The following is a 10,330-nucleotide window of genomic DNA, read 5'->3' as shown; positions in this document are numbered from 1 at the left end:
TTAGAGACTGATGCTTTTGTTTGAGATGCAGTTTTGTCGTTTTCTTGTCCTACTAATTTCCATTACTTTCTACAAAGATTAACAGACTCTAATGGTCCATTGGATATTTTTCTACAGTAATAGCACAGAAAAAAAAATACAAAAAGGGATAGTTCAAGAATTTGAATGTTGGCTTGACTGAGCTTTTCCTGATAGATAGATAGATAGATAGATAGATAGATAGATAGATAGATAGATAGATAGATAGATAGATAGATAGATAGATAGATAGATAGATAGATAGATAGATAGATAGATAGATAGATAGATAGATAGATAGATAGATAGATAGATAGATAGATAGATAGATAGATTTGCTGTAGATGAACCACTTTTAAGTTTGTTTGTTTTGCCCCCAATTAGTCTTTTTATAATACATGACAGTTTCCGTGTAAACAGGCAAATTCATCCATTATAGATCAATTTACACTTCTTGTGAGTTTTTCGAGCGGATGGCAACACAGTGCAGTTTATGCAGAAATGTGCATATTGATATGCTTTCGTCTGCTACTTAAAGAAATAACATCATGTAAAACTTGGTCACGCCTGGTCTGTGCATTTGTGTCACTGTCCAGTAAAACTCTTCTGAAGATGTAATGAAAGAGTGCGAGCCACTGATACGGGTGGTCCACACGCCTGCTAATGAATCGGGTCATGTGATGGACGCAGCAAAATCTAACAGCGAGATAATTATAGACACACACACTCCATTACAAGACACACATCAAAGGAAGAGGCACTTTGAGAACTCGCTCCTATGAGGCATGCCTACCCACCCCCTTTAAACTGAATCTCAAATCTTTAATGCCAACGACTCAGCAATTACCCAAATTATCTGAAAGACTCAAACGCATTTGGCAAGCCTTGCAAGACCCAGTCATTACTGCAGGGGTTAGCAGAGGTTGGGACCATGCCCGAAATGCTTTAGAAAACTTAAAATAAATAAATGAATGAATAAATAAGCTAATTATTTTTCTATTTACTCAGAGTGCTCTCAGGTATTTATTACTGTAAGTAAAGTATACATGTTTGTACGTTGGATAGACATTGAAATAGCCTACATTGTCAATGTTTTGACAGCATCAGTTTGGTTGAAAGAATAAAAATGCCATAGTGTCTTTTTTAATAAGTAATAAGCATTGCAGTCATTAAAAATTCAGTTGGTTTGCTCTAAAGCTCAATTGGATTTGTTCTTGATCATTAGACATGATGTTATGGTACCTTAGTTTCTTTAAAAGGTGCCTTTGTACTAAAACACAGTTACATCATTGACTGACTGGGCAGTGAGGCAGCAAGGCAGCTGTGTTTGGTTTCAGACACAGCTTCATTTATCAGTAAATGATGGAGAACTTTTTGTCAGAATTTTTAATTTTTTATAGCAAATAATAAATTAAATCCAGATGGGGCTAAAAAAAAGGAAGTCTTGGTTTTTAAATAAATTATCATCGAGTCAATAAGTATGAAATGGCATGCAATGCAATGTTACAGTTTAAACAGGGTAACCCATGCATAAATGAACATTCTGTCATCATTTGCTCACCCTCATGTGGTTCCAGACCTGTATTGTTTTTCTTTCTTCTGCATAACACAAAATATATTTTGAAGAATGTTGGGAATCAAATAAAATTGGAGCCCATTGACTTCATTGTACGGACAAAACTGATATATCTTCTTTAGTGTTCTACAGAAGAAAGAAATCATACAGTCTTGGAACATAAGGGTGAGCAAATGATTTAATTTTTGGGTGGGTGGAGTGTCCCTTAGTGTGTGTGTGTGTGTGTGTGTGTGTGTGTGTGTGTGTGTGTGTGTGTGTGTGTGTGTGTGTGTGTGTGTGTGTGTGTGTGTGTGTGTGTGTGTGTGTGTGTGTGTGTGTGTGTGTGTGTGTGTGTGTGTGTGTGTGTGTGTGTGTGTGTGTTACCACACTGATCTTACCAGTCTTTAGAAAAAATAGAATGGAATGAAACCATATGTGAAATCAGGTTATGCAATAAAATTCATGAAATAAAACTTAATTAATTTCGGAATCCATTTTTAATATTTATGTAAAATACAATAAAGTCAGCCTATGGATATTCTAAGAATCTCAAAGAATTCAAAAAGATTTGTATGTAAAAAGAAGTGTTAGTGTTGACATATACAGGTACTTAATCAACAGATTGTCCAGAATTGGACCATTTAAAATAAAGTGTTACCAAATATTGATATTGTACATATCAGTGTGTCTATCCAAATGCTAATGTATGAATCTAAAAATAGGCTGCAAATGAGATCACATTGGTTTAGTACTAACAGGCACATATACTCACTCTATTAGGTAAACCTTGCTTGTACCAGGTAGGAGCCCCTTTTTCCCTTCAGAACTGCCTTAAATCTTTGTGGCACAGATTCAACAAGGTCCTGGAAATAATTCTCTGAGATTTTGGTCCATATTGACATGATAGCATCACGCAGTTGCTGCAGATTTTTCGGCTGCACATCTTTGATTGATTGATTGATTGATTGATTGATTTATTCCGAGCAATATGTTAGCAGCTGTGTTAACAATATGTTAACAATATGTTAGCACATAACAAGGCAATAAAGAAGCATTTTTGATTAAACAATATGACAATATAAATTCACCATACTTTAACAACTTAAATCCATCTATTGCTCGAAACGGAGTGGGCAGAAGTCAGACTTATTTAAACCCAGTTGGTTACAGTTAACAGGAAAACAAAAAAGAAAAACAAAGGTAGCTGCTTCCTTAATTATACCAACAGTAGTAATCATAATACCTACAAAGTGTATAAATACATATATACAGTTATACTAATACCAACAATGGTAATCGGAATACCTACAAGGTAAGATGACACAGCCTATGAATACATGAATACATCTATACAATTATAGTGATACCAACAATGGTAATCAAAAAGAGTACCAACAAGGTAAGATCACACAACCTATAAATACATTAATACAACACCACATAATTAAACCCCTTTCTCCATGTACTCTGACAAGACCTTCTGTTTATAAAGCACTTTAAATTGATGAATGCTTTTACATTGTTTGTGTTCGAGTCCCAGGCTATTCCACAGTTTAACTCCACATACAGACACACAGAAACTCCTCCTAGTGGTTTTGACCATTGGTATTAAAAAGTTCCCATAGCTCCCTGTACAGCTGCCCTCTCTGTGTGAATCATTTTTGTATGTTAGCAGGTAATAAGTTATGAAATATTATGAAACAACTAAATAAAAGTTGTGCCGTATTAAATTTAACTGTCCTGTATTTTTAATAACTTTGATTTGAGAAAAAAATGATTTGTGTGTTACAAATATTCGGCCTTATGAATATTTGCTCTATTGGATTGAGATCTCGTGACTGTGGAGGCCATTTGAGTAAAATAACTCATTGTCATGTTCAAGAAAGCAGTCTGAGATAAGTTGAGATTTGTGACATGGCGCTTTATCCTGCTGGAAGTAGCCATCAGAAGATGTGTACACTGTGGCCATAAAGGGATGGACATGGTCAGCAACAATACTGAAGTAGGCTGTGGCATTGAGTTGTGGCTCAATTGGTACTAAGAGGCCCAAAGTGTGCCAAGAAAATATCTGCCACACCATTACACCACCAGCAGCCTGAACAGTTGATACAAAAGCTGAATGGATCAATTATTCCATGTTGTTTACTCCAAATTCTGACCCTACAATCTGAATGCCTCAGCAGAAGTTGAGACTCATCAGATCAGACAATGTTTTTGCAATCTTCTACTGTCCACTTTTGGTGAGCTTGCTCAGCCCGTGTGTTCTTCTGCTGTTGTAGCCTGTCTGCTTCAAGGTTCGATGTTTTGTGCATGCAGAGATTCTATTCTGCAGACCTCGGTTGTTACGAGTGCTAATTTGAGTTACTGTTGCCTTTCTATCAGCTTGAACCAGTTTGGCCATTCTTCTCTGACCGCTGGCATTAACAAGGCATTTTTGCCCACAGAACTGCTGCTCACTGGATATTTTCTCTTTTTCGGACCATTCTCTTTAAACCCCCCGAGAAGGTTGTGCGTACAAATCCCAGTAGATCAGCAGTTTCTGAACTAGTCAGACCAGCCCATCTGGCACCAACCACCATGCCACTTTTAAAGTCACTTAAATCACCTTTCTTCCTCATTCTGTTGCTCAGTTTGAACCACGTCTGCATGCCTAAATGCATTGAGCTGCTGCCATGTGATTGGCTGATTAGATATTTGGATTAATGAGCCGTTGACCTTTGTATTTGACGGTAAAGGTGATAAAAAAAAATTATTATAATGGAAGTGCACTGGGCCAGACATGCCGGACAACCAGTAGTTTATCCACTTAGCTAAAAAGAAGAGAACAATGAGACGAAGGAATTTCTCAACAGCTCTAATAATTAATGTACTGAACAGTTCATGTCAGTGCAAAAATTTGAGTTTCACATGTCTGCTTTTGAACTTTCTAGAATGCTGCCTCTGTGTACTGTGTGTAATGGAAACTACTATTTTTATCTTTTATTTTTAAGCAGGGGCGAAATCAACATTTTTTTCTATCGTAATCAACATTGTGCCACAGTCACTGTCGACACAGCTTGGCTTGTATTGAACCCTAAGCATTCCTTTAACTGTTCTTATCATCTCTACTCAGTTTACAGAATCAAAAATCTCTCAAATAAATGTGTTGACTACAGTATCTTAGTAAGCCAGATGCAATGGAAACATTATTTCATGGGTGTGGTGCATCTGACTCAGCAGTTGAATAAGAAACAGACTCTCTCTTTCCGTCTCTTTATCCCTGACTGCCACTTTCTTTCGCATCTTTCCTCATCTGATCAGTCACAATGTAATTAGCGTACAAGTGCGTATTCTTTCCTATGCATTTCCTTAGATACAAAGCCATGACTCTGTAACAACAGTCCTTAACATGAGAACAACCGCATTACAATAATCTACCATCAGCAAATTTAACAGCCTCTTCATGGGAGGAACTGATGCCTGTGAGGTCATCGCAATAACTGGGTCTGCTGGATGTTGGCAGTGCTTGTTTTAACCATCAAAGATCAAGACTGGGGGGTTTGAGGAAAAAAGAATGCCAGATGTGGGCCAGAAAGCTGTGATTATGGATCAGATCACTCAGATCCCTGCAGGCTCAACAAAGAGGAAGGGTCAAGAGAGAGATGGATCCTGTGGAGAGAGACTGCAGTAGGATACTGACAGCTTAGAGGACAGACTCAAAGACAAACAGGAAGTTGGGGAGATGCACAGAGAGTGGCCACCCTTTTCAGCTTGCACAAGTGGGGACAAAGCCACAAGGTCAAAAGACTCCAAATTAAAATCAGAGCACTGGTTGAAATCTTTTAAGCTCTTGCTTTCCAGGATTAGAGGTTGTTGGGTGAATCCACAAGGATGAAAAGTTGGGCTTTGGTTATTTGAAACTCAGACTGGTTTGACCAAAACTTTTAGGGTGAATTCAGTTTGGTGTTGGATGTGGTTTACATGATTTAGACTTGCATTGCTTGTACAAGTTATATTATTTACAAAATACATACATTTATATTAAAGCACTTAAAATACACTTAGTGCATCCAACCAACATATCACAAGAATCTCAGTGCATATATGTTCAAAAGTGTGGGGTTAGTAAGATTTTTTTAAGAAGTCTCTTAGGCTGTATTGCTGACGAGATTCTCTGGCCAGTCCCGGACCAATGACGGGATGCTAGGGTAGAGTAATTTTTTGTTTTTTTTTGTTTGGTGTATTGTAATGTACAGGACATTAAGGAATAAAAATGTGCAAATGTATACATGTGAAATGATTTTTTGAGGGGGATGACCACAAGTAAGTCATTGAACCTGCATATTACCGGTTTTTGTGTATTGTTTTGAATTTATCTCACCAGTGTGTAAGACTATGTTGTTGTGTGCATGTCTGAGGGCAAAGTTTGGTTTTTCAGCAAGATTGAATGGTTTTAAGTGTAGAGCTTCATTTTGACTTGAAAATAGGAAGTTTGGGGAAATGGTGAGAAGTTATGGATTTGTGTTTAGATTTTCGAGAAAAGGATGCATCATTTTAAGAAATGTGTTTAAGCAATTGAGAAAAACTGTAAATTGATCAAAAGTTAGAATAAAGGCATTTACAGTGTTACAAAAGATTTCAATTTCAAATAAATGCGGTTCTTTTGAACTTTTTATTCATCAAAGAATCCAGAAAATAAACGTATCATATTAAATGTTATAAATAAAATATTATGCAGCAACTGTTTCAACTTGACAAAATCTACATATTAGAATGATTTCTGAAGGATCATGTGACACTGTAATGGCTACTGAAAATTCTGCTTTGCCATGCAGGAATACATTACATTTCATTATATTAAAATCAAAAACAGTTATTTTAAGTTGTAATAATATTCCAAAATATCACAGTTTTTAATGTACTTTTAATCATATGAAAAAATGACGCTTCACCACCATTCACAAATCCTCTCCTGAGGCCTCATGGGATAGTAAAGTGTCCATCAAATGCACTCTTCAGAATCTTGGCAGAAGTAGTAGGTCATCCGAGTACTTTTTGCCTATACTGTTTTTCTAATACTATGTTTTTGAAAACTACTCCGTTGGCGTACTGTTTTTCTCATACTATATAGAAGGGAAGTATTAGATTTTGGATATTTTGTTCATCGATGAATCACCAGCATATTTGAACAAATCATTCGAATGAATAAGTCAATAAATCCCTCATAAAACGTCCATAAATGCATAAATGTAAGTGTGCAATTGTTGTTCCCTTGTTCATAGAACAGCCATACTGTAATTTGTTGTCATGAGTAATACTGACTAACTGTTGAACTTCAAAGAGGAAATGAACTTGTAGAGGAAAATCTTCTAGGAATATAAATCAATGTAGTCTACTATGATGAGTGTTTTATTTAATGATTTGCCAAAAAGTTAGTCACCAGTTACATTGCTAAAATGTACTTTACAGTAAAATGTGCTCATTGTTCCCGCAAATGATAACAAATACTACATTATTCAGGGGATTTAAAAAATAAGTTAAAAAAATTACATATGACTGAATCAGACTGATTATATTAGGTTAAACTTAGTAATTTTAAGGGTCAGATCATGTAAAAATGCCTCCTATTTACAAAGTGGTTTTCCTTAGCTGTAGTGATATTTTAAATGGTATGCTACAGACCCAACCAATCAATCAATCAATAAATAGTTTTACCAACATGTTTAAACAAATCACTTTTTGGATGAACTATTCCTTTTGTAAGGTCTGGATTTTCACCTCCTTGTATTTTATGCCAATCAAACGAAGAAAAAGTTTCAAGGTCAAATAAATGTAGTAAAAATGTCAGTGTAAGCTCTCTAAATCCCACATACAGCACTATTCTGTGCGCTATGAGTTCCTGTGCTGGTGAGACTATTTCCTTTTCACTTCAAACTTTGCTCTCTCCCAGGGGGCCTCTTCCTGACATACGTCCCTGGTCTCTCTTGCTTTTACCAGCGGTGGGCCGTCAGGGTGTAGCGAACTGCATTAACTAAAATATATTCCTGTAGATTTAATAGTTTTTCAACCCACAAATTAATGTTTCTTTCCCTCCTCGACCCCCAGCAGGTACAAACGTACCGGAAAAAAACCCTTATTCAGCCTTATCCAGCTTAACGCAGAGTCACGGCTCACTGTTCGATCTGTCCAGGTAATAACAGAACTGACTGTAATGTATGCCAGGTCTGATTTTGAAGGTAAAAGTCCCGCTGATCTCATTGATTTCGTTCAAAACTCTGTGTGAGAGCATGGGTCAGCTGTACACTTCTGTCGAGCGGACACTATTGGCCCTAAAGCAAAGTAAAACTTAAGCCAGAAATGCGACGAGACAGACTCAACTTTCAGCATTCGATCTCGATCCACTTCAAGGCTTTTTCATTCATTTGTCACTTGAACTAATCATTTCTGTTTCCTGTCCTCAAAGCTTAAGCGGCTGTCACATGACAATAGAATGAATTTTGGCTATTGAAAATTTAACCTTTAATTTATTTCTGCTCAAGTGAAGGAGTGAAGGTAAAGATTCACTCATTTTGCCGAACGAGATTTAAAAAGGTCCAAATCAGCAAAATGATCCGATTACTACAGCAACACATTTATCTATATTTGTCATTAAACAACACACAATAATCAATATTGTAGCCTAGTTTTGAAATAAACACTACTAATAATGCTGGTCAAGCCAGCCCTACACTTCTGGAACTAGACATAAAACAGGCAATATTACATACAATTCTGTACTGTTAACTAATAAAGAACATACATGCAAACCCAATTCACAAAACTCCACAGTTTGCACTCTGCAATTCTGCAATTAACTGGACCCAAACCTGTTCAGAAATCAGTTAGACGCAAAGCATGCTGGGTAACCATCAGTGCTAAAAGATTACCAATTTTTGGACTGCATGTCTCTAAAAACAATATGGAAGGTCATTAAAAAGTCATGTACAACATGTAAACACACCTTTTGCTTAAATTTATTTGTAATTCTCATTATTATGAAACTGATTTTTTTACTCAAATATTTATTCTTTAAGAGTACTAAAAGAATCAGTAATAAAACAGTTAAAGAATTGGGATTGTTAAGAGGAATCAGAAGCAGAATCCATACATTCTTTAATACAGGGTTAAAATGCATAAACTGTGACTTATACAGTACTCGATGTCATGCTGTTATAGACCAGAGATTTGACAAATGTTGGTTTCACCCTGTTCCCAAAGATCTTCACTGAAGCATTTCAGAGCCAAAGTCCCACTTCTAAAATGCATGGCCATATGTTGGAAATATTTGATATTCGGTTTCTGTCTATCACACCGCTGCTTGACAGATGTGGGCCAAACTGCTGTGCTTTTAGAGAAGGAGGTGTTCTCTGTGCACCGTTGGAATTCTGCATACATTCAGGTGTCTAATAATGGGATCTATGAGAATTTCAGTCACTGCATGGCTAACAGAGCAGAGGAAGTATTTTGTCTCAAGGTTGTGCAGTGAGGAACAATGATCCTGCAGCAGACAGGGAGGACGTGTTTGTTTTCGGCGTACGAGGCCTTGCTTTGTTTAAATGAAGCAGTCGTTTCCTACAGCAGTGAGAGCAAAGGGAGTGTAGGAAGTCAGGGAGGTGACTGACTTCCTGTTGTACGGAACGGACACAACAACGGTACCGAATGTACTGAAGGGAATTGCACTAGATTATAATAGCCAAAGCGTATTGGAAAGCCTTCCACTTAAAGCAAAAGCTTTTAAATAAATAAAACAAATAAAAAACAACAACAGTGGTTTGGAACAACACTAGGGTTAGTAAATGACAGGTAAGGTAAAGGAAATTGCATTTACGCAAGCAGCATAGGGTGGTCTCGTAGCTAAAGTTTAAGGTTGCTAGTAAACAAACTGGATATCTCAAGGTTGTGTCAGTGAACCAGCAGCTGTAGAGTTGAAATGTCTGTGGCCTTGAGCACAACATCTTACAATAAATCACTCCCTGCGATTGTAAATCATAAATCCTTTCAGATTAAACTTTCTTTGAATATTATATTATCCAGGCTGTTGCTAAAGCTGGAATTGACTAAACTACTTTTTAAAAACCTGAATAGATTTTAAAACACTATAGGCTTCATACACTTAATGGCTTTGTAAATGGTTACATAGATCCAAACTATGTAGTCAATCCAAGTCAATCCAAACAAAGCGGATGTAGAAACATGCGCCTCATTGCTAAAATATGTATGTCAAATAAAAACAAAAACCAGCAAACATGTTTGATATTTACAGAGCCCCTAAAGGGATATGGTGGTGGGAAAAGTATGAGATGGAGGAAAAATGATATGTCAATGCCTTTGTGTTTTTTTGCAAATGTTTTACATTTCTAATGGAGGACAGCTAGAAAGAGCTTATAAAGTGCGTATAAACCTCACTACCCTGGTCTCAAGAGGTGCATTGGCGACTGATGCTAGAGACTGCTGTCTTTAGCGTCCTTGTTATTGTGCTTGCCTTCTTATGCCAGAAACGCCCGTTCAAACCCTGCTCGGGGCGGGTAGCACCAGAGGGGTTACATTGGTGCCGTGACCCAGATGGGAATGAGTTTCTCGGGGGAACTTTTGGTTTTGCGATTATATGCAAAGTCTTTCAGGGGAACGCAATACTTTTGTCACAAACTTACTTGGGTGAACTTAAAACGCAAAAACAATTGAAATATGTCAACGCATTCTCACCCCAAGGCGTCACTAAAATGACAATTTTGACCATGC

Source organism: Siphateles boraxobius, unplaced genomic scaffold (assembly GCF_051911475.1).
Source record: "Siphateles boraxobius isolate OS27281-9 unplaced genomic scaffold, OSU_SipBor_1 7, whole genome shotgun sequence".
NCBI lineage: Eukaryota > Metazoa > Chordata > Actinopteri > Cypriniformes > Leuciscidae > Siphateles > Siphateles boraxobius.
This window is presented reverse-complemented; position numbering follows the sequence as displayed.